Consider the following 22,519-nt stretch of genomic DNA (forward strand, 5'->3'; position numbering starts at 1 on the left):
CTCCTTAGAAATGGAAGTGGTGGCTTTTCTTAGTCTGGTCACATCTGCATTTTCAAGCACTAATTTCTCAGTTCCTCTTATTTTAATAGCATTCTTCCTTAGCTTCCAGTGTTGGAATTTTTCCCAAGTTTTGACAGATTTAATTTACCCATGAGCTGTCACCCAGAAGTCAGTTAAATGCATTCAAAAATCAGTTTTAACTTTTCTGGTAGTATAACAATAATAAATGTTGTACACATATCCTTTGCATATTACATTGATAATTGTTTAATGACTTAATTCTCACCTTTACCTTTTATGGGGCATATGTATTTATTTAGATATTTCAATCACATTTGTTAATTTATTGTCCCATTCGTATCTTTGTTTCATATCTACTTTAATGTTAGAGGAATACAAAGGTAGCATGTATTGAAGATAACAGATTAATCACCTATTCAAGGCATTTTATAGAACATTTCTATATCCAGGTATATTGCGAGGCAATTATCTGGTGAACAAAATGATTCGCTTCTTGGCTCTGTGAAACTGGTTTTCTAATGGGGAAAACAGATATTAGGTACATAAGCAAACAAATAAATATATGCTTATAAGTGAGTTTTGCAAAGAAAACAATGGGTGCTAGAAATGGAAAATAATACAAGTATTAAGTGAGGGCACCTGCATATATGGGATACTCAAGAAAGAATCTCTTTAGAGATGACCTAATTTGTCATTCTTTAGTGCTCATGGGAAAATTTAAAACAATACTTTTCTCAATGTCCTTCTATAATTAGTTGAGTATAATGTAAGAAATATGCAATTTTGAGTCAATAACTGAACATCTAACTACTCACTGTTGAAAATGCTGACCGAGAAACAGAAGACACAAGGAGTAACTCTTGCATTCCAGAAGTTAATTGTCTTTGTAATTTTCTATTATTCATGTTCTGGTATAAAATTTGACACAGTTTTATGGGCATGTGGAACCCAGTTGTTCTCTTATCTCATGTCTTATAGGTGTACTTTATCCTGTTTTTTTCTGCAATGCTTTAGATTGGGAATAGATTTGATTTTCAGTTGTAGTGAGTCATCTAGGGAATTTAAAAAAATATATACTCTTTCCTCTTTATTTCTCCCTGTTCATGGTTTAATGTGTACAAAAACTAAAATTACTAAGAACCTAAAATTTAAACATCTTCCTTTTGTATGAGCTCAACCTCTCTGGGCTCCTAAAAGACAAGTCATCAGATTAATATTTCTCCTTTCAGACATGCAGATTAGATAAATACTTACTCTTTGTTTTTGTGTAAAAGTGTTTTAATTTATGTGATACAGAATACATGATGCCAGAAATGAAAAGCAATGGTCAAGAGGGTGATGGAATAAAGAGGTTGGACTATACATATATATATTTATTTGTGTGTGTGTGTGCGTGTATATATATATATATAAAGCATCTAGAAGAGTTTATAGTACATGAAAGTGTTGTATAAGGGGGGCTATTTGTTATGCAAACTTGAAAAAATGACTTGTAAAAGACTTTCCATAATTTGGTATCATATGGTTTCTTGGCTCATCTCTTTATATTCTCCTACGCTTGTGCCTGGTGCTACAGGCAATTCTATTCATTTTCCATAACAAGTCATTATTCCTGCATGAATTTTAGAGATAGCAGACTCAGATGTGTAACCAAATTGTGAGGAGGCCTTGGGCAATTTATGCAAATTACCAGTGTTTCAGATTTTTTTGTCTGTAATATGTAAATATTAATGTCTAATTTATAGCAGTAATGTGAGAATCAGGAATCATCTGCTGAATATCATGCACATGATGGGAATAAATAAATAGTAGCTATTAATATTTGCTATAGTGAAAATTTAGACTTAATTTAATCTTTACTAAGAACATCATGTTTTAGAGTTTGACAGTTTTAATTTCAAATTCCAGCTTTATTTCCTAAACTATTTGAGCCTCAATTTTCTCATGTAAAAATGGGTCTAGTCTATTTATTGCATAGATTTATAGTGAAGATTAAATGAGAAAATGAATATAAATTTAAAATAATAAATTGAAGCTATAATAAGTAAAAATTCTTAGTATTGATGGTAACGATATCACCAATATTTTCTTTAATAGTATTATCATGTTATTTTAATTATGATAAAATATTTCCCATGTCATATTTAGGGTATGAGTTGATTTAGACAGAATTGCCTTGATATAGGCAAATTTATGTGATGATATAAGAGCAGGTAACATTAATATGATATTTAACCAAGGGTTCCAGGATTACAAATTTTCTTTTGAACCATTCATCCCATCTAAATGGGAGAAATCTATCTGTATAGAATGATGCTGGCAAAGAGTAAGTTATTACCTACAGATACTTTTGCCATAAATAACTTACAGAACTTTAATAAACTAGGCTAGACTACAATGAGAAATAAATACTTTGCTTAGCCATGATAGTCTAAAGGGCAAAGAGCTACAACTGGCTGGAAAACAAACTCCAGGCAAGTATTTGAGATATGCTTAATGAATACCACATCTTTATCCATTCTTCCCTGCTGTGGGAAGCAATCAGTAATGAGGAAAGAAAAACACTAAATTCTTTTCCCTAATATCTCCCAGGTTGGAACTTGGGAGAAGATCCTCTTACAAATCCATGAGGAGGAGTGTACAGGCCCCTCCTAATAAACAAAGATCAGGAGAGATTACCTTACATAGACTCTTAGACACATGGTTGTGTGTAACCATGACTGCACATTAGATTCCCCTGGGGAAATAGAAAAAACATATATACAGTTGGCCCTCTGTATCTGTGGGTTCCACATCTGTGCATTCAACCAACTGTGGATCAAAAATGTTTGTAAAATAAAAATTGCATCTGTACTGAACATGTAGAGAATTTTTTCTTCTTGTTCTTTAAACAATACTGTATAACAACTATTTACATAGCATTCATATTGTATTAGGTACTCAGTATAATTTTTCTACATTGTATCAATAATCTAGAGATAATTTAAAGTAAACAGGAGGATGTGGGTAGGTTATATACAAATGCTACATCATTTTAGATAAGGGACTTGAGCATCTGTGGATTTTGATATTTGAGGGGGTTCTGGAACCAATTTCTCTTGAATACCAAGAAATAATTGTATGAAATTAAAATGTTGATACCCCAGCTCTACCACAAAACAATTCTAACAGTATTTCTGTAGATGTGGCTCGTTATCTCTGGTATTTAAAAAGGTCCTCCTTGTGACTCTAATTGGAAGCCAGGGTTGAGAATTACAACCTAACTCTTCCATTTCACAAACAAAAGTCCTCTCCTGTATTACAATAGCAAATGCATTCTCATTAACTGCCTACTCATAGAGTCATAGCAGTATTTTTATTTTATTTCTTGAAGTATGAAGTAGGGCTGAGGGGAGAAAATGTTGGGGATCTTCCATAATGATACTTTGTAGATATCAATAAATATTAACTAAATGGATGCTTTTTAAAAAGTAGATCAAATCTTAATATTCAGAAGAGAGAAAGGAGGGCATGGCAAAGGAGGTGACCATTTGAATCAGAGTTGCTGTGCTACTGAGTAATGTCAGGTGATGTCAAGAGAAATTATTTGTTTTAATAAATTTATTAAATTCTATTCAGTTGAGACAATTATACAGCAATAAAAATAAACTATAATTTAAGAAATAAGTAGAAAAATTTGTAAAGTTGACCAATAATTAAAAATACTTAACAAGTAGAAATGGTATGAGTTTCAAATATATTTTAACAGACAACATCAGCCTGAAAATATCTGTCTTCTTGGTCCCTCATTGAACATTTGTTCGGGATATTTTTATATAAATGCCTCACTTCAATTTTAAATTCCAAGAGTCAGAAAATGTCCCTTTAACTGTTTTGTATTTTCCATTTTTCCCCTCCCTCTCTTCCTTCCTTCTTTTTCTCCCTTCCTTCCTCCCTCCCTCCCTCCCTCCCTCCCTCCCTCCCTCCCTTCCTTCCTTCCTTCCTTCCTTCGCATTCTAATACAAATAGCATAGTTTATGCTATACATAATTTAATTTTGTTGAACAAGTGGCTAAAACTTAAAACAATGGTTTAGTGAAACCTGAATTCATCAGAACCAAATATTTAGGGCTTACATTATAGAAGTTGAATGAAAACAACAAATGAATTATTTTCTCTACAGTATCTTAATAAATGAATGTTTTTCTGCCCCTCCATCAACATAAAAACTCCTAACCAACCTTTTCATTCTCTGTACTTTAATGATATTGGTTATCCCTCTGTTCCTTAAGAGTCCCACATTACCCATTTTTAGTTGAGTTTTGTCAATGCAAATCTGCACTGGATAGAGGTGAACAAACAAGAGAGACTTTATTTGAAACTCTTGCATTAGAGAAGAGAAACTATGGTCATACAGAAGAGTGGCCGAACTTAGCTCAGCTGAAACAAAAGGCAGGATGGTTTGTAAAACTGAGGTGAGCTAATGGAAAAGCACTAAAGGACACCAAGTGGGACGTAGTCAATGTTGTTACGCCATCTGTGTGTGCTAATTATCCTTATCTAAGTTAGGCTTCTACCCTCCCACAGAAACTGGGAGATAAATTGGGGTACTATGTCATTTGGTAATTGCATTGCAAAGGGGCGGCTCCTAGGTTCTTGAGAAAAACATTTCTTTTTGGGAAAACTGGGAAGAGGATGGGAGAACATTTGATGTCAAAGAAGGCAGAGAAAGAATTTGCAATTATCAGTTTGCTAAAGCAAATGCTCAAAGAAAAGGTCAGGGACCTAGAGTCAGTAGAAAGCCCATCTAAAATTTAGTCAAGCTGTGGGGCCATCTTGGTCAGCACTGCATATTTTTGTTTCACTCTCATTTTGAGGTTTTGGCTGATATGTCCATTTTCCAAATTTTTCTCCCTGATTTCCAAAACTAGGCTAGCATCTTCACAGATACCAGGATGAAGTCACAGCCATAACACTCAGACATAATAGGGCTGGGAAGGCATGAAGACAGAGGAGACTCACACTTTTATGCGTGAGATAAAATCTGTTTCCAAGGATTTTCTAAAATCCCCGCAAGAAATCCCTTCATGTCCTTCATGCATCTTCTTTACATGGCTTGCATATTTTACACATATACACATGCTTCTACGATAAGTTTAATCTCTAGAAATTCTTTAGGACTGCAGTAATTTAGATGCAATGCTCTCAAAATGACACTTGCCCCGTAATGGTATCTCCACCAATGAATAGATGACAAATCTGGTTTTGAGCTTCTGGACCAATGAACTCTTTTCTAAGAAGTTTATGTGAACCTCTTCCTTTTTGCCAATAAAAACTTCCATTTAATCTTCCAACATCAAATGCACTTTTGGTTTGCCATTCCATGCATTCCAGTTTTAATTCTCATTTCTTAGTCTTAAATAAAAACATATTTGGAGATATTTTTCTCAAATTTATTTTTAGTTTGACACTCCCAAGTTATATTTTCTCATCATATTTTTCTATTTGTTTTATAGTTTTCATCATACTTATAATTGTGCAGTTGCTTTCACTATTAGATAACAAGGTCCATGAACGTAAATATGTCTTCCTGAATCTCCATGTAGCTTGAGGGCCCAGCAAATTGCCTAGTATATTGTAATTCAAAAAAGCATTAAATAAATGTACGCAAGTAATTCATTCCCTGATTCTGGAACCAGGAACCTAATAGCCAGAGGGATTATTAACTCAGTTTGCCTTGTTTATGACTGGTGACCTAGGCATCCTGAAAATTTAACCTGTGTTCAACTTCCTTTTATTCATAAAAAGGTGCCACTGTGGAAAGATATGTTATATCTATGTTATATCTACAATAGCTTTTGCCCAGAGATTCTGTCTGACAAGAAACTGATGCCCACTCAAATTAATAATGGCTGCAACTGAGCCAAAAACCTATAGTCAGAGATTTCCCTAATGTTTCTGCTCTTGGAGAAATCCTGAGCCCTTGACATGCAAAGTAATTGGTAAGGGAAAATGAGTACCAATCTCCATCTGAATATCAGTTTATTACCAATGTTATTCTGATGATGTGCCTACATAAGACACACTGGTCATTCTAGGTAGGAGAGGGTGGAAAAATATTAATTAGCTGTGGATGCATGAGGGACAGCAGAGAATTCCAGTGGAAAAATATTCAAATAGTCATAGCAAGTTCAGGCAACTTTTGGCCAATCACAGAAACCTAAAGTTGTCCATTTTGATAGGTAATGCCTGTGGAAAACTATATTCGGAAAAAAAAAAAAAAAGATAACATCTGGGTTAAAAAAATCAATAATTTCAGACAATCTTTTCATTTAATAGAAGGATGTCTGTGACTGGAGGTATAGGGGTTGAGGATTAACACCCCAATGAAGAAGATTAGAAAGTACCTGTCATGTCATTGGTGTTGCTGCTAAGGGAACTGAGCTTTATACCTCTGAGTTGCAGTCCATAGGAACTAAATTGCTAGATAAGGAAAAGTTAGAAGAGATTGCAAGATAGGAAAGAGAGGTACAATAAATTCCCTGTCCAATCGGTCATTAAGTATGAGATTGCTGATTTATTCTCTGTTTCTGAACTGGCTGAGAATATGGTACAGTTAAAACTGCATTTGGACAAGAGTAACTCCAAATAGAAGAAGCTTGGGAAAGCAGGGCTTATTTTTTCCTGTTTCTATAGGGAGATGATTTTGGAATGTTTTCCAGAAATCTTGCCTTCACATTATATCTCATAGGGTAGATTTACTTCTGGTAGCATTATATCCTGACAAAACCTATATCTAAATTATCCTTTGTGCAATGAATGATTAAATCAGATATCCTTTTAGTTGCTTCTATCTTGGGAATCCGATACAATTTATAGGGGTGTAGTAACTTTCAGAAAAAAACAAGAATTGTGGTTTGGGGAGTCAGGGTTCCCAGCTGCCCTCAACTGCTCTCACCTGCCTTCTTGCAGGGGAGAAATGTCCCTGAAGTAGGGCCAGCTAACCAATTTACAAACAAGAACTGTGAGTATATGTTCTTCCAGATTATTTTCTGTATATAGATTATATATACAAGTTATACTTGTGTACTTTGTTTTGTGTGGGTTTTTTTTTTTTTTTTTTGCAAAAATGTGCCCTATTGATCAGTGAAATAGGTTATCAAGGTAAGATTTCAAAGACAGATGAATTTTATGATCCTTTTTTCTCAAATTAAAAGTTAGCTTTTCATCATGTGCAAGCTTATATAACAGTATTGAAACCTGGTGCCTTTACTCTTTCAGTGTGCCATGCAAAGGTCTCAGACTTTCATTTGATAAGAGGGGCACAATGTCATTGAACATTAATAATGTTCTAATTTCTAGATAAAAAAAGGATACATACATTAGAAAAATAATGGGACTTATATTAAATATCACTCTAGACCTCAGAGCTATTACTCACCACATTCCACTTGTTTGAATATGACCTCCATGACTCTTTCATTGCACTGAATTCTGATCACCCATTATGCAAAGCATAATTGCAACTCAGGGAAGTAAAATAATATTAATCAGGGATAACATTGTAATGGACTTTGACCTATAGGTATAAATCTAATAAATGTGTAGGATTTTTTTCTATAATGTAACAAATTCTTTCTTATATCATTACTCATGGGACCAATGTGAAAACATAATAGGAATATTTAAGGCAATTAATGAGACAGATAAGAAATTATTCTATATTTTCAATTTCCTAATTATTTTAATACCCTAAATTAAGAGTATACATTAAGACACATCCATTAAAGCCCGTCCGTCTTATTCCTCCAGAATAATGTGATGAAAGAGTAGAAGTAGAGGAAATCAGATAAAATTAAGTGAAGAAAATGTTAGGCTGACTATCAAAGAAGCAATATCCAAATGATTAAATCAGATGGATTGGGAAACAGTCTATTAAGTGAAGTGGTTAGAAGTATCTTCTCTTGGGCCATAAAAATAGACTGCACTAAGCACTTTACCAAAGGTAACTACTCTTCAATGGCTTTACTAAACACAAGTTATCTCAATCTTTTGAGTTCAAGCAGCCCTATCATCTCTCTGTTTCTACTTTCTGACATCTATTCACCATTTATTCACTGATCCAAATTCAGATATTTGCCAACTCACATTGCTTTTTCTTGGATTCAGTTAATTTAGTGCTGTAAGCATTAAAGTAATAATTTGTGTAGACCCATTAACTTATAAAAATGTTATTAGAAGAACCTATGTATTCAGTCCACTTAACTGATAAACAGAACATCAAATAACCAGCAAAATAGGCAACTTATTAACAAGACCATGTTATTATTTAGTAAAACTGACTTTTAAATATTTTTGGCCTCTCATAATCTTCATTAGTATCCATTTTCAGTGGCGCAACATATAACATTTTATGCAAATTTAAGTGACTTCTTAAAGGTTGATGTTAAATAATTTTCTAAATATATTGTTGAGGAAAAGATAAAAGAGTAGCTGTCTAAGAACCTGATGACTACTGTTTTCTCTGGGGATCAAGGTTGAGAATTATGAATATAGAATAAATCAGGGCTTATTTTTCATTGCATATTTTCTTTTTTTAAAATTTTATTTTATTTTATTTTATTTTATTTTTTAATTTATTTATTATTATTATACTTTAAGTTGTAGGGTACATGTGCATAACGTGCAGGTTTGTTACATATGTATACTTGTGCCATGTTGGTCTGCTGCACCCATCAACTCGTCATTTACATCAGATTTATCACATGGATATATTGCCTTAGAACTACATCTGAAAGGATATCCAGTCATGAATGAAAAGTGAAAAAAAATCCTTAAAGAAACAAAACAGAAATATTTGTAGAAAGATTTTCCTTCAAACTAACAGGGAACTCAATTAGGAATTAAATTCCTAGGTATAACATAGAAACAAAATTGTTTGTGAAAAATTATTTGAAATTGAAGATCTTAGGCGACTTGTGTTTTTCTAATAAAAACACTTTCAAGCCACGATGCTATTTGTATTCTCACTAGTAATTCAGTAAGTGGAACATCAATAACTAAAGCTAAATAACTCTAATACTTTAAAGCATCTAAAATTTAGATTTTTATAAATATTGTTCATTACATGTAACTCAGTTTCTCAGAAGCACTTACTTATGTTTCTTTCTATGTGGCTATTGAAGATGTCTGTCAAAATGGCTTAGCATTTTACCATTCAACCCTCTTCATCATGAGTATGTCTATTATTCAGTTTGGCAAGCTAGTGTCTGAGGTCATATTTAGAAATTTCTAGATGCCTTAAGAATAATAAATGGCTATTTACCTTGGCCCGTGGCTACCTACCACTTTCCAGGTTCATTTCCCTTTTATTTACTTGAACGTGGTATTGACATGTTTGCTTTTGCTCTTTCTAAATTTGCTTTCATTCTATTGTACTTGGGGCCTTGAGGGATATTTAGGAAGTATACTTTAAAAGTATGAATGAAAGGGAGTTTTCAAGGATTACTCATGGGGTATTTTGTTCATAATTTCACCTGAATCACCTAGAACAACATCTCATATCTGTTAGCTGCTTAGTCAGTCTTTTTGAATAAATGAATGAGTAAACTATCAAAGTATTTTAATTATGTATTTATATAATGTCATATACACAGTAAAGCCTTTAAGACTGCAAGAAAACTTTTTTGGCGGTGGTTGTTCTGTTGTTGTTATGTGAAATGAACCAACAAAAAGGTAAGAGAAAGGAGAGACAGGTGCTATTATGTAGAACTGGGAAGTCACACTAAAGAATTCTCCTGAGTTTCTATTTATAAACATTTGAAAGAGTGCCCCTTTTATGGATACTCTGCTCCTTACTAAGATTTTGACTTACTGACATTTTCTCTTGTCACATAATCGTCTGCCATCAACCTTTACCATCTTCCCATGGCTTTGCCACCCAAAGCATGAATGAAACCATCATGTATTCATGACGATCTAGTACTGACCCATTAATTACCTGCTTAACCCCTAAAATTAATCATGCCTAATTTTAATCTGCTAGCACCTATCAATTCTGGGATAGGGCATATAGAAGGTTTTGGTTTTCTTTTAGCTCTTCTCATTTCTGCCTTTAAATTATTGTCCCCTCCTTTTCAAAATTTCACTGTCTAATAAAATGTATAAAATGAATTCATGGACTATGTGAGACAGGGGCCTATAGAGCCCTGAAATCTAGATGATCACCTAAAAATAATACATATCCAAAATGCTTTCACTGAATAGGTAAATATTTGTGACAAGTTTCTACCATCTTATAATTTTACGTTCCTCTCTGTGCAACTATAGGGACAAAGTGGCATATCCTGCACATGGGCTTATAAGCCTGGAAACAGCTAGCTGAGCTGTTTGCCATTAGAGATTTGACCCCCCAAATGAAAAAACAAACAAACAAACAACAACAACAAAAAAACACCTGTGCTTCCTAAGTTGTTACAGTTCTTCCATGTACATACTCTCAGGAACAAGTAATGGCTGAACGTGTCACTCTATTTATTGGCCTCCACATCTCCCAACACAATGGCTCCCTCCAGTGTTCAACACTTAGCACATTACTGGCAAGAGTTTGAGTGGCATTCCAAGACCTGTACTTAGGACTGCCACAGACTGATACTCAGTTTGCATCACCGTTTCTAATGCCATTCACAATTTGTTTTTAAATAAATTCTTTAAGGATCCTATGTTTCTTATGCCAACAAATACTAGAAATACTGAGTTCTCCTCTTTTGTATAGCTTAGGGTGATGCATATAGATATATATATACACACACACATGTGAAAGTGAGGCTTGAGGCTTTATACAGTGAAGAAGAATATACATATTTTTCTTTCTTTCAAACTTGGCAGGAAGCACAGACTGATCACTGAGCCCGCTCTCATTGCCAAGGGATGTAATATAAGGGGGAATACAAGGTCATCAAGTGGTTTTAAACAGCTTAGTTTTTTTTGTACTTCAATTTGGTAGTAGCTGACCAATGTGGTTAAGTATCATCTTTAGTCTATAATGGGAATCAATAGCTGATTCCATGAAAATATATGGCTTTTCTTCCAAAACCTCACTTTCTACCAAACTGTGACATTCTATTACTTTAGTATTTCAAAGTCCTTACGTAAATTCTGGTTTGAAAATTATTCAAAGGTTATAACAAGAACTTTTCAGCAAAACATCAACATCCCTATCAACCTTCACTCTCTTCGGCATTTTAGATTTAATAAACCTCAGTATGAAAATAGAGGCATGAGAGTGCCTGTCACCGCCTTATCAGAATTGCTAAACTGACTGAGAAACATATTCACACTGCCAGCTAATTAACCTGACTGCAGGCTGGCAGGTGCAATACAGGTATGCTTCCAGGAAGCTTGAATTGTACTAAAACAAAACACTTCATTATGTTTTCCAAAGGGGTCATTAACCATCAGGCCAACTCAGCGCGGATGACAAGTTCAACTTTCTGACTTACTCAAGCCACAGTAAAAAATGTCGTATTTCTTATTACCAGATCCTAGCAAATCAACGGGTTATTTAAGATGCTGAATATTGTCTACCAGGAATTTGGTTGTCTCTTATCTGAAAAAATATCTTTGGGTATCTGCTCTCTATGACAACTAATCTCTGGCCAGGAAATTTCCTAGAGGGATTGAAGGATTATTACACTCAATCTCCCTCAAATACATTCGGAATTCCATCACACGTTCTTTTCTTTCTTGAAAAAGGGTCTGACTTCCATCACCCGGGCTGGGGTACAGTGGTGTGATCACAGCTCACTGCAGCCTTGATTTTCCAGGTTTAAGTGATCCTTCCACCTCAGCCTCCTAAGTAGCTGGGACCACAGGCACGTGCCACCATACCTGGCTAATTTTTGTATACTTTGTAGAGAAGGGGTTTTGTCGTGTTGCCCAGGCTGGTCTCGAACTCTTGGGCTCAAGTGATCCACCCACCTCAGCCTCCCAAAATACTGGGATTATAGGCATGAACCACAGTGCCCAGATGGAACGTGTTTTTCTTTTCTTTTCTTTCTTTTTTTTTTTTTTCTTTTTTGAGACAGAGTCTTGCTCTGTCGCCCAGGCTGAAGTTCAGTGGCCCAATCTCGGCTCACTGGTTCACGCCATTCTCATGCCTCAACCTCCCAAGTAGCTGGGACTACAGGCGCCCGCCATCAAGCCCGGCTAATTTTTTTGTATTTTTAGTAGAGACAGGGTTTCACCGTGTTAGCTAAGATGGTCTCGATTTCCTGACCTCCTGATCCGCCCGTCTCCGACTCCCAAAGTGCAGGCGTGAGCCACCGCGCCCGGCCTGGAACGTGTTTTTCTATAGCAAACATAGCTTTCACCCCATGCCCCTGACCTTAGGCTAAATAAAGAAATAATTAGTGTTTTAAATTTGGACTCTGTGATTACAAGCATTTTAGGCTTCCAACCTCGGGTACTTTTAAAATGATAGTTGAATTCTGGAACTATTGAGACATCTGAGCAATTTAAGAAAAATTTCACTTAAATCTTTATAAATTTCTCCAGCAATGACTACCTAAAATAACCCAGATATGCTAGTCTTATCATTATATTAAAACCTCAAAACAGACTAGAAGATTCCAAGATCACTAGGTTACTATAGGGAGACAATCCATCCTAACACTCTACAGCTTTGCTCTTATGTTCACTTCACTGCTATAAAAGGGCATGCTACTTTACAGAATACTAGACTTGTGATTTTTCTCTGGAGTAATCTTTCTAAGGCATACTTGGACATTTTTTGAATGAAACTAGAACTAATATAGAAATCTCCCTTCTATGGTAACATTAGAGCATTGTGGTTTCCAAACCAGGATTCTAGTTTGGTTCTGAGCATTTGTAACTCTAATTTAAGCAATATAGGTAAATAGGCAAAGTTTATTGTTATCTAAATTACGACATTGTCACAGAAAATTTCTGAGTCAGTCGTTTATTTCAGTGGGCCAACTGGAATCTGAGAGTCAAATCTCTGACAGCCTGTAATTTCCAATTGCTATTTTGTAAGGATGTATTGAGACTATAAACACATGACATTTTTATGGAAATCTTATACTGATCTCCAGACATTTATCTGAAGGTTCTTTTTGAGATTCCTAGCTTCTCTAGATACTGGTTGAGTAAGAAATCACACAGGGTGAAAACTGTATTTGATATGAGAAAAAAAATGTTGTGAATAGAGGTAGCAGTGATTGTTTTGGAGAGAATTCAGCTTTAGCTAGCATGGTGGACTAGGCATCTTTTGGCACTACATCTAGGATTTGGAACTATAGCTTCTAAAACTGAGCAGGGCAAAATAACTTTAATTACTATAAACAAAGTCCATATGTGGGACTAAAGAGTTCATGGAAGGGGAAGGTTTCTTGATGAAACAAATGACATTAATGATAGAAGCAGGAGACAGTCAACAGCCTAGGCAGATAGGAAAGGTCCTGGAGAATCTCCACCCTGCCCCACAAATGTTTACACCAGATGTCTTGTGCAGATAAGGGAAGCTGCCCAGGGGGCTTTCCGGGGCATGTCCATAGCAGACTACGTAGAGGCCCGTGTGCACTGGGGGAATGGGGTGGAGCCACCAGGAACTCACACTTCATTCAGGGAATGAGCCTGGCCTCTTCGGCTCGTGTATGGTGGCCCTGGTATTCAATTTGTGAGGTGGAAATCTGTTTGCAGGACCCCTCGCTTTTTTAAGAGTTTTCTTTTCATTTAATAAATTCCACCATCCTTATCCTTTAACGTGTCTGCATGCCTAATTCTCCCTGGTCATGAGACAAGAACCCAGGATTTTGAGCTAAAGAGCAAAAAATCCTGCATCACTTCATTTCACTACTGCAGAAGAGAGGAGATACTAAAGCATAGATTGAAATGTGCCATTTTTGTAAGAATGCCTGCCAGCACTAGACAATGTTGTAACCTCGGATGAAGAACAGGGCAGAGAGATAATCAAATGGTGCTATGGTCTGGAGTTTTTTCTTCCCCCAAATTCGTATGTCCAAACCTAATTACCAATGTGATGGTTTTGGAAGGTAGGGTCTTCAAGAGTTAATTAGGTCATGAATAAGATTAATGCTCTTATAAAAGAAGCCCCAGCGAGTTGTCTTGCTCTTTCCTCATGTGAAAAAGCAGTGAGAAGACACTTTCTATGAACCAGGAAGTGGGCCCGCACTAGACACAAAATCTGCTGGTGACATAGTCTTGAACTTCTCAGCCAAGAAAATTGTGAGAAATGCATTTCTGTTTTTTATGAACAACCTGGTCTATGGTATTTTGCTATAATGTCTCAAATGGACTAAGACAAATGGATTGGCTAGAAAAGACTAAACAGTGTTAAACTAAGTCAATTTCTTTTGAGCTAGTAACCTTATAAAGGTTACATAAATATTATAAATCTCAGTTATCTCAAGGTTAAAAAAAAAACCTATGTCACACATGGTAGGAACAGATAAATATCCTAAATTATAGAAGAAAGATATTTTAAGTTGTTGAATTTCTTATTACTAGTTATTCAAATATTTAAACCAAACAATTCTTCCAGTACTATTTCTTTTCTCATTCAGGACATTTCATTTATAGTATCCTACAACTTCAGGAAAGAAGAAAATCCACTTTAGGCAATCAGATAAAGAAGAGGATAATATATTATTAAATTATGTATTTTAATATTATTGTTTGCTTGAGGCTTTAGAGATAAAAAGATTCTTTGCATCGTAGATTTGATTTACCTTATCTCATGGAAATTTCTTGAGTTTTTAAGTACTGTATGAAAATTAATTGTATGAAAAGTTATTGCAAAATGATCTGAAGCTAGCATCACAAAGGAATATCTGTATCTCTTTAATTTTGGATTTTTTTCTAAACAAAATTTATTTTTGAAACATTTAATTATGAGTTATGAAGGGAAAATATCTTTATTCATTGAATAATTTGATAAATGTTAACATACTCAAGGTAGATATTTTTGTTGAAAATTGAAGTTTTTAATTTTTTGTAACTTTAGAAGTACAATTCTGAAATGGTTGTATGTATAAATTTTCCCATAATCGAAATCAATAGCTTTTCAGAAAATCATTTCTTAAACTCACATTATAATGGTTTTTTAGACAATTTACTTTTTGTCATATCCACATTATCAAAATGTAAACCTCAGACACTCACTTAACTTCAACAAATGACAATGTGCTGTCCCTCAAAGAAATTGTAGTAACAGCTTTACAAATCACAACTTTACTATACCAGTGAAAAATCAATGTACTCTGAAGACAGCAACTATGGGAGATCTCATGAACCACATATCACAAATTTCCACAGTGGGAACTGTAGTGACATTGGATGGTATTGTGTTCAGAACTGTTAATGAGAGTTGGCCTCATTTTTATGGATGACTGCAAAGTCTATTACACTTAACGATGATTTACTCTAAACAATGATCTACAAATGAATGCGATATGATAATAAATTTCTGTTTTAAAAGACTACTGACAATTTTTTCAGAAAGGAGGTATTTTTCCTCCTTCCTAGGAAGTACTAACATGGTAATATTAATACTTGAAAGTGTCAACTGCTTAATGAAATTTTGTCCACATAGATTACTAAGCTTTCTTAAATGTTAGAAGCTATGTTTAGAAAATTTACTACACTTAAGATTTTTAATATTCATATACACATTTATTTATGTTTTAAGAATATATGTTACCATATAGAAATGGCATTGTGTATGACTCTGATGACAATCAGTATTTGGATATACATATTATAAACATTAACTACTTTTTTAAAACTAAAATATCATTAGATAAACAAAGGTTATATGATGGAATTATTTGGTTTTAAATATTAAATGAAGTGTGAATAAAAATTGTCCGTCATCTCTTGAATTATTTGTATCATAACAATCCTCATAGGCTTTCCAAAGACCTTTGTGTTAAAATACAAACCTAATGTGGTCATCAAAAGCCGCAAATAAAAGCGCTGTCAAATAAAGTAGATGAAAAAGAGAAATGATACAAAAGGCAGCCTCAGGTACAATTATGAATATGTCAATATAAAAAAATCATTTCCCTTGATGTGATATTATTAGAATGTGATACTAATGACTAAAACTAGGATTATAAAGATTTATTAACCTCTAAAATGGTTTGCCAAGGAGTTTCTTATAAATTAAACTATGGTATACTCCTTGTAGAAAAAAGATTTTGGTGATAGACTTTGGAGGATTTTCTTAATTTTTTCATATTGAAAGATGAAGTTCATTTAGAAAATCATCTCCGAATGTATTTCTGTGTTTCTCCATATAGCCTTGTAATATGTCTGAAAACATATTATGTAATATAGTGATATGTAATGTATGTGAAAACAGCTAACTTAGAGCTACATATTGTGCTGTTTTTGGTTCATATGTCACCAAACTATTGACATGTAGTCATCATGTGGGTAGGCACAATTCTATTCCTAGATCCTAACACAGGGCTTGTTGTTATAATTGCTTGAAATTTATCATAATTGCTCAATAAATTCCTCTTATTTGCTTTAATGGAGTATTTGGATAAAACCAAGAAGAACAAAACATGTATGTATACCTTCTGTGAGGTAAGTGTGATTAATTTTAATAATACATTTATGGTACGATGATATTTTACAATTTCATAATTTTGTTCTAACCCAATCCTCATGAAATTATTCACATACTTATTTCAGGATAGGTTTGCTTTTTGACAGTAATTGGTATAATTTTTCTAGAGGTCCACAAGCACACATACACATCTCAAGAATAATGATAAAAATTTTGTTTTATGATACTACTGTTATTGTATTACTATGTGCTGTAATTCATATTTTAAGGGTATTATTCTTATTAAAATGTTAATGTTAATTCAGTCATCCCATTTAAGAATAAATGTTCTTAATAAAAAGTTTTATTATCTATATAATTTGTATCATATCTAATGAACCAATACAATCTTTATTTATTTATGGGGATATGATTTCTTACTTGATTGAAAATTTTGTCAAAATACTCATAAATATTTATCCTGGTCTCCACTGTATGATACTTGAGTATCTACTATATATCAATCACTATTTTAGGTATGAGTAAAAAAAAATGACTTAGAAAGAAAAGTCCTCTTGTTGCATGAAAGAAGAGGCAATAAATAAAATTTAAAATGCATAAATTAGTAATAGGAGTGAAACTGTTATGATAAAACAAAAACAGAAACAAGGTAGAAAAATAAAAGTTGATGAGGTTAAAGTTAAGATTTCAGTCAATTTTATCTGAAATTTGTGATTGGCCTGAAAAGAAAGAAACAATTCCAAATTTTCATTGGTATTGTTCTGTATTTTAAAAAATATTTTCTTGTAAAGTAGAAATTTTTTGTGTTCAGATAATATGTTGTCTTAAAAATGTTAAAGGCTTCCATTTCTAATGCAATGTCTAGGCAAGTCTTTCCAAAACTTTTGCTGAAATAGATAAGCAAAGCTGAATAAAATATTTTATAATAACCTCAGAAGTATCAAAAAGCTAAAATAACAGTGGAGAACTTACAAAACAGTCTGAACCCAAAGACGTGACTAAAGAAAATATTTCTATGGTATTGGGCAAAGAAGGAAAAATAAAATAATTTTAAAGAAAAGAAAATTGTCCCCCAGAAATAGTGGCTGATACCATGAGTAATTTAAGCAATGAAATTAGTACCAAACCAGTTGTATCCTCAATACCTAGCAGAAGTAAACAAGAACATTCTCAGGAGGAAAGAACTTTTATCCTAGGCAACAGAAAACTCCATATGTAATATTCAGTCAAAGATTAAAAGGCATATAATTAAACAATCACCAAGAGTTATAACAAGCAGATAAAAGCAGAGTAGAAAAATAATTGCTTATATTTTATGTATTCTAATTATTCATGCTTACCTTGCTAAAAGAGAAAAAAAGAAAAGTTTAAAAATTATGAAAATGTCATAAAAGATTTAAAGTAAAAATTTAGAAACTATAAATTAGTTTAAATTTAACAACAACAACAACAACAACAAAAAACTCATTGAAAATATCGGCAGTAAATTTGGTAGAGCAGAAAAAAAGAATTAGTTGGCTTATGCTACCAAATAGGATATATTAGCTCATTTTATACCAATGAACCCATGGCATGGATTGATGCAATTAGTACCTTACCCTTTTATGCCTAACAAAACAAAGAGTGAATCCCTTTTTTTAGAAGATATGTTATCTGAGCTTTCTATGGTTGTTAAATAAACATTGCCTAAAAACAATAAAAAATTACTAGGATTTCGTTTTGTGAAATGCATTCGTATTTCAGTCTAGTACAAATTATTACTTTACCTTGCCACTGCTAGTATCTTGATTCTACCACAATCTTGAAATACAATAAAAGATTAGAATGACAAATCAAATTAACGCAAGTAACAGATATTACCACAAATCAAGATTTACTAATAATTTAAATAATAAAAATAGTTTGTGTCACAATAGAAGCAGGAAGAGCCCTAGGACCACCAACACAGTTCTCCAGCCACTTTCTTGACACATCAAGATGTGTCTGGCGCAGATTAAATATTGAGATATCCAAGTATGTTTGCGGTCACATAACTTATACCAAAAGGAGATCATTCTTTCTTATGAAACATCTCCATTTTACAACATCTCCATTTTTCACAGATACTGTGTTAGTCCATTCTTGCATTGATATAAAGAAATGGCTGAGACTGGGTAATTTATAAAGAAAAGGGGTGTGATTATTCATGGTTCTGCAAGCTGTACAGAAAGCTGGTGGAAGAGGCATCAGGTAACTTGCAGTCATATGGAAGGTGAAGTGGAAGCAGGCACATTTTACATGGCTGGAGCAGGAGGAAGTGTGGCAGGGTGCTGCAACCAGATATGATGATAACTCACTCACTCACTATCACTCAAACAGAACCAAAGTGGTGGTGCTAAACCATTCATGAAGGATCCACCCCCATGATCCAATCAGCTCCCACTAGACCCCACCTCCAACATTGGAGATTACAATTTGACATAAGATTTGGGTGGGGACACGGATCTAAACCATATCATTCCGCCCCAGCCCCTCCCAAACCTGATGTCCTTCTCATATAATTTGCTAAATTTATTCATGCCTTCCCAACAGTCCCCTGAAGTCTTAACTCATTCCAGCACTGACTCAAAAGTCCAAAGTCCAAAGTCTCATCTGAGAAAAGAACTTCTTTATATGAGCCCATAAAATTAAAAATAAGTTAGTTACTTGCAAAACACAATGGATATATAGGCAAATGGGGTAAAAACTCCCCTTCCAAGAGGCAGAAATCAGCCAGAAGAAAGAGGCTACAGGCCCATGCAAGTCCCAAAACCAGCAGGACAGTCGTTAAATCCTAAAGCTCCAAAGTAATCTCATTTGACTCTATGTCTCATATCCACAACACATTGATGCAAGGGGTGGGTTCCTAAGGCCTTGGGCAGCTCTGTCCCGAGACTTTGCAGAATACAGTGCCACAGCTGCTTTCATGGGCTGGGGTTGAGTACCTATGGCTTTTCCAGATGTATGGTGAAAGCTACTGGTGGATCTACCATTCTGGGGTCTGGAGGACGGTGGCCCTCTTCTCACAGCTCCACTAGGCAGTTCCCCCATGGGAATTCTGTGTGGGGGCTTCAACCCCACACATCCCCATGGCAGTGCCCTAGTAGAGGTTCTCCATGAGGACTCTACCCCTGCAGCTGGCTTCTGCCCGGACATCCAGACTTTTCCATACATCCTCTGAAATCTAGGTGGAGACTTTCAAGTCTCAACTCTTGCACTGCAGGAAAACTTCTGGTCAGAATTTACCAATAATCTATGATCTAGCAATGCTAGTACTAAGTATATACTCAACAGAAATGTGTGTGCGTGTCTGTGTGTGTGTGAAAGAGAGAGCGAGCGAGAGTGTGTGTGTGTGTGTTTTTCTCTAATTGGATCTTGAGGTTTCCCTCACAAGAGTGGTTGTAATCTCTAACTCTGGCCTGATGGGGCTCCAGGGATTTGGTCATGGTTACTTACAATGTTCTTTCATGTGATATTCTTTATCCTAGCAATAATCTAATGCTTAAGTGTCCATCTTATGGCCAGGGTTACCTCTCACAGGAAGCTTGTTTATACTGGTGGATGACCTTTTGGCTCTCATTTGACCTGTGTCTAGTTTATTTCTACCAAGATAACCACTCTCTAAGACAACGCTGACTAGGAAAGAAGTTAGGTTTTTTGCATGGGTCAGATAAGTTACACAGGAGACAACTCAATAAAACACGTAAAATGACAGAAGCAATTTATGACATACAGGTCTCAGAGAGAAAAGGGCAGCACACTTTGCAGGGTCAACAGGAAGTGGGAGGCCATCTTGGACACATATGATTAATCGGTGAGTAGGGACCAAGAGAGAGAGGGTCCTGTCAGCCAAAATCCTTTCGGGGGTCCAGGGCATTACGCAAACAGGCTTCTTGCAGGGAGTGGAGTTTTAATTGGTATTTAAAGCAAAAAGACATGTGCTCTATGGAAGCACGCTCTGACTGAGAGGTGGTCACTATGGTATATTTGCAGTCCATGCAGGGAGTGAATATCAGTGGGACAAGTCCAGTGAGTTGTATCTAGCGGTTCCATATAGGGAAGTGGTCGCCAGGAAGCAGATGCACAGGAAAAATTTGTATTGACCACTTTGAGAAACTGAGAGGAGGCAGAGAAATAGAAACTGTGTCAAAGGTGACCAAACCCTACTTCTGGAAAGAGACAGCCCAAGTCACATTTAAAATGGATGCTGAGGCAACATAAAATTTTAAGAATTCGCTACTGTGTGTATGTGTGTGCTTCACAAGATGTGTACTAGAATGTTAACAGCAGCATTATTAATAATAGGAAAACACTTGAACCTACTAAAATGTTCACCAACAGTAGAGCACATAAGTTGTATTCTCATTATGGAATACTCAACAGAAGTGAGAAGAAATAATCAACAATTGTACCTGGCAATATAGATGAATCTCATATGAGTTATGAATAAAGTAAGTCAGATACAATAGAAAACAATTGTATAATTATATCTATACAAATAAAGAAACCTAAAATATGCTAGTAGAAGCCTTTCTAGTGGTTATACTTGAGGAGGACAGTGCGACTAGATGAGAGCATGAACAGATTCGTGCTAATATTTCTCCCGATCTGAATGATTGTGATATGTTTGTGTTTGGTTTATAAATATTTACTTATCTGTATACTTATAATATGCATATTTTATTATTGTTATATTTGTAAATAAAAAATAAATGGGGAAATGTAATTATTAGGCTGGGATATAGAACACAAAATATTATCTAAAATGCATCACTGAAAAAAGATATAAATTTCATATGTCAGATCAAAGAAACTGTGTGGAAAGTGAGATGCCTCAACAGTTTAATTAGTCTTCCCTGCAGAGAGCAAAAGAATGAGAAAGAAGCAATATATAAAGAGACACTGTCTGAGAATTTTCAGATACCAATTTACACATTCAAGAAGTGCAGAAAATCTCATGCATGACCTATGAAAGATAATCACATATATAATAGTGAAACTTCAGTAATTCAAAACAGAAAGATGTATGAAACTAACAGGGTATATGAATTTCCAACTAGGATGCTAATAAAGTGGAAAAATAATTTATCAATCCAAATTAAGTCAAGAAAGAAGAAAATGTATGAAACAGTCAGCATAAATAGAAGGCATAAAAGATAATAGAATCCTACTTCCAGATATAACAGTGATTATTTTGAATAAAAATGGATTTAAACTTCCTGATCAAAGTCAAAGATTATTGAACAAGTGAACAAGAAACTACATTTTGTTTAATATAAACAAATGTAAAGTATAAGTAAAAAACTTCTTATGTACAAGTGTCACAAAGATCTACCATAGAAATGATAATCAAAGAAAAGTTGACAAAATAAACTTTAGAGCAAACGAATCACCAAAGATAAGGAGTAGCCTCATGATACTAAAATGTTTAAATCACGAGGAATATATAATTTTTTAAAATTTGTATACATATAACAACAAAACAAAAATTGACTATACTACAGGAAAAATAGGAAAATTCACAAATTAGTATAGTTAATATCCCTCACTCAACAACTGATAGAATAAGTGAACATATAATATACATTATTAGGATATGTAAGATTTAAACATAGTTTATAAACTGAAGCCAAGAAACCACAGGGTATACATTACTGCCAAGAGCCCATAAAAGTTACAAAAATCATAATAATTTTTTTATAAACCAAATCTCAACAAATTTCAAATAAATCATTTTGAGCATATTATTTACCCAAAATGCAACTGAGCTAGAAATCAATATAAAATAAATGAATAGAAAATCTTATATTTTTGTAAGTTAAACAATGTATTTCTAAATTAATGAATAAATTAGCTAAAAAACAAAATCATAACATTCTTTAGGAA

Source organism: Theropithecus gelada, chromosome 1 (genome assembly GCF_003255815.1).
Source record: "Theropithecus gelada isolate Dixy chromosome 1, Tgel_1.0, whole genome shotgun sequence".
Taxonomy (NCBI): domain Eukaryota; kingdom Metazoa; phylum Chordata; class Mammalia; order Primates; family Cercopithecidae; genus Theropithecus; species Theropithecus gelada.